Below are 4,675 nucleotides of genomic sequence, written 5' to 3'. Positions count from 1 at the left end.
CAACAATTTTCAGCAGTCAAACCTTAGCTTTTACGTTTTCAAACCCTAAGACTTGAATCCCATATGAAAATACGTACAAAGCCATAGAAATTCTTCCCACACATCAGCTATTACATTACACCACCAAAATGTCAACATTAAACAAATATATGGGATTAAATATAAATATTTGCTTTATAAAGTCAGAGCTCTACTAATTCCCACTTAAGGATTCTTAAAATAATACAAAAAGTGATTTTCTCAGTTAATTAATAAACTTAATCACAATTAACAAATCAATGCCATATATGTTAAATTAATATTTTTTATGATGTTATTAACAAGGCTTAATACATCATTTGCCCCTAAACTCGTCCAAAATGGTTGATTGGCCCCCTGAACTTGCATAAAATATTCAGTTAGCCCCCTGAACTTGTATAAAATGTAATCAATTAATCACTTGGTGGTAAAAAAGTAAGTTAAATGTGGAAGATATGTCGCACGCATCTTAAAAAAGTAAAACGACCAAGATCGGGGTACACGATTATAATATTAGAGAAGAAGATGTTTTATAGTTGAATAAGTAAAAAATTCTTTTTTAACATGTTTTAATATATTTTGTGAATTATGTAATAACATTTTAAGGCAAGTGTAACATATCTTCTGCATTTGACTTACTATTTTACAACCGAATGATTAATTGATTACATTTTACGTAAGTGCAGAGGGTTAACTGAACATTTTATACAAGTTCAGAGGGCTATCGAGACACTTTGAAAGTTCAGAGCCAATCAATCATTTTGCACAAGTTTAGGGGCAAATGATGTATTAAGCCTATTAACAAACTTCTCACTTTATGTGTCACATTAATTACTTAATTAATTAACATAAACATTTGATGATCATATCTTTTCTTTCACTTTCACCTTTTCCTTGCTTTCATTAATTTATGGAATTGTCAACACCAACCAACACCAAATACTTATCTATATATAGATACCTACAGTTATATACAATAATATTGTTCAACAAACTAATTAAGATTAGCAAAAATGAAATATTTTCAATATTCTTCTGTGTTTGTTTTAAATTTCATTTTCATCTTCATCTTCTTCTTCTTATTGATTTCTTGCTCCTCGGAAGTTCAAGGCGCGAGGGAGCTCAAAGCTCAACATTCTTCTTCTTCTTCGTTTTCGCCTCCTTCATCAGAAATACTAACAAAGGTGTTTAGTGTGATTGGTTCGCGAGCTTACTCCGGTCCTAGCCACCGTGGGCGTGGCCACTGATAAGAACGTCGTGGTGATGGAAATCTCCTTTTGGATTGTTTTGCAGTTTCTTGTTTTGAGAAGGGAGACTCTTGTTTGTTTTCTATGAAAAAATTGAATTTTGTAATTAGGAGGAATGCTTTTTTTTTCCTTGTTTTATTGAGAATATTGTAACTTAGAGTAGGTAAATGGAAATTAAAAATCTGATTCATTAAGTGGGTTGCTATTTACCGCTCATTTTTCCTACTTACCGCCCTTAAAAAAACATATTAACCCCTTCCTTTTGAAAAAAAAGGGAAACCCCTTCTACCACACATCTCAAAATTTTGAGATGTGTGGGCAAAATTTCGGAATTTTTAAAAAAATTTGAATATTATTTGAATTTTTTTTAAAAATTTAAATATTTAAAGTTTTAGGTTCGATTTCTCGGATCCATTCTCCGTCTACTTTTTGTTTTGCTCGGGAGAGAGAAAGGTTTTCAATTTTTTAGACAAAAAAATTGAGGAGAGCAAATATGGTAAAAAAAGGGTGGTAAGTAGAAAACTAGGGGTGGTAAATAGCAACACCCTTGATTATTGAGGCATGTATATCTTGTTTTTGTTACATAGTTTTAGCTTAGTTCAATTTTTATTGTTTATTATTTAGAAATATTATAGTATTTTGGGAGTAGTACACCTCATCGATGAAAAACGTTTTGAATATCATTACATGAATACGATCGGTGTAGGAAAAAAAATATACAAGTATCATGAATTAATTAGTCATAAATATTATTCCGAAAGTACCCTAAAAAATTTCTTATTATTTATTATTATTGGTATCTGTAAGTTTTTTTTAAATAGATATTAGTAATGAATTTTCAATTGTAACTAAACATTCTGTAACTATTATTTGGAACCAATCAATAATAATATAATAATATAATAATAATAATTTCAAAGAAGAGAGCCAAATGTCCACTATATATATATATTAAACAGTAACAATGGAATTTTTTTGGGTAGAAACAGGAAAGGAAGAAAAAACAAACGAAGAACAACTAACTTGGGATTAGCCTAGGAAAGCTAACCCCAATCCTATCCTCTAAAAGAAGAGAAGAGAGAAAGATAGGGGGATCAGAAAGGGTAGTAACATCTAACATCCCCTCATGGCCTGCCGCAGCCAAGCGATCCGCAACTCGATTCTGCTCTCTGAAAATGTGACTGAACTCCAAGATCTCAAAGGAAGAACAAAGCCTTTTAATAGCTTTGATAAGGTTGCGGCTATTAAGACCCATAGCATGATTATCCAAAATCATTTTGATGGTTTCCATGTTATCAGACTCCACATATAATCTCTTAACGCCCAGTCTTTTAGCAAGCTTAATACCAGAGAGAATACCCCAGAGCTCCGCAGAAAAGGAAGAGCCCAACCCCAAATTCTGGATGAACCCAGAAAGCCAGGCTCCTCCCGCATCTCTAAGAACCCCTCCGGCAGCAATCTTACTATCGCTGAGGCAGGAGCCATCAGTATTCAACTTCACAACCCCATCTCTCGGCCTGCTCCATCCCACGAGATAGACGTCACTAATCTGGGTAGACCTGGTAAGGGAATCCCCTTTGAAACTCTCAATAATAGAGGCAAGTTTTTTCGAGAAGAATTCAGCAAAGTTTGGAATAAACACAGTTTTATTGCCAAAAATCTCCTCGTTCCTCCACTTCCAAATTTGATGACAGATGATAACAAAGAAAATATCACCATGCTCCATGTAAGCCAGTAACTTACCACTAATACCATCAGAGAACCAGTCATTCACAGAGTGGGCCATAAAGGAAGAGAGAATATGGTGAGGGAGAATTTTCTTCCAAACCTCTTTGCTCTTAGAGCAATCCCTAAGAGCATGGCATAAGGTCTCATCATAGCCTCTGCATCTACTGCAAGCTCCAGAATCCGCCAAATGCCGTCTGTGTCTATCGGAATTAGTAAGCAACCTGTCCTTAACTCCCAGCCACAGGAAGCTCCTAATACGGTAAGGGACTTTGAGGGCCCAAATGGACTTCCAAACATCCGAGGGAGGATCGAACCTGTTGATGGAGAAAGCTTCAAAGGCAGATTTGCAAGAATAAACTCCATTATTAGTCAGCGCCCAGCAATACCTATCCATGTCTCCCTCTTGATTACTAACCTTCACTCCCCGAATTCTAAGGAGAGTCTCCAGGCTAAAGAAGGTATCAAACTTTGACCAGATCCAGTCCCCCTCAGAGTCCACCACATCGGCAATCCTCTAGTTACGGATCTCACTAGGCGGGGGGGAGTTACTCACATCTACTAACGGTTTATCCCCAATCCAGGTGTCAAACCAGAAACTAATGGTCTTACCATTACCCACCTCCAGACCAACCCCAAGCAGAACTCTGCAAACACGGCACTAAGCCCTTTCCAAAGGAAGGAACAATTGACAACTCTCTCCTTTGGGCCCCCGAAAATTTTATCTTTCCGATACTTACGACAAAGAAGGCGAACCCAAAGAGAGGAGGGGCATTGCCACATACGCCAAAGGAGTTTCATTAATAAAACTTTATTATTGTCCTTAGCTTTCCTAATGCCCAGACCACCAGAATCTTTCGGCTGACACACCTCACTCCAAGGTACCAGATGGATCTTTCTTCCCTCCGCAGCTTCCCCCCACAGGAACCTACGGTTAATCTTATCAAGATCATTAAGCACAGGATCCGGAAGCTGACAAGCCTGCATAATGTGATTGGGAGTTGCACAATTAACTGATTGAACTAGCGTGAGTCGGCCAGTAACAATGGAATTAATGTACGCTTACTCATTTTTTATTGATTAAAATTAATATTATTAATTTATATAAAATTAAATAACCAAGATAATGTTCATTTTTCAAATTAAATATTAATACGTTTTGATAGAGAACGGCAAAAAAAATATTGATATAATAAAGCCATATTTTTTTGTCACTTAATTTCAGTATCAGTAATATCAGTTCAATTCAATATCATTCAGTTCAGTTTAGCATTTGGTAATTTATTATTATTTATTATAATTATAACTATTTATATATAATATACATATATTTATAATTTATCATTATTTATTATAATTATATAAATAAATAATTATATAGTTGAGTTTACTTAAATTCAATAAAAAAAAAAATTGAGTCTAAGTTATTATTTGCAATATGCGGTAAAATGTTCAAAGAAAATAATTAATGTCTTCCATATTATTAAAAAATAAAATTAAGTTGATGTGTACCTCGTTATATCTCTAACCAGTTTATTTTTATAAAAAAAATTGAGTTATTTTTGTTAAAGAAAATTGGAGTTATATGTTGCATATAAAATTGAAAGTATTATTTATTATTTATTAATTAACAAATCTGCATATTATGCAGGTCTATAACGGATTGCAGTGGCGGAATGAGGGAG

This window comes from Euphorbia lathyris, chromosome 4 (genome assembly GCF_963576675.1).
Source record: "Euphorbia lathyris chromosome 4, ddEupLath1.1, whole genome shotgun sequence".
Taxonomy (NCBI): Eukaryota; Viridiplantae; Streptophyta; class Magnoliopsida; order Malpighiales; family Euphorbiaceae; genus Euphorbia; species Euphorbia lathyris.
This window is presented reverse-complemented; position numbering follows the sequence as displayed.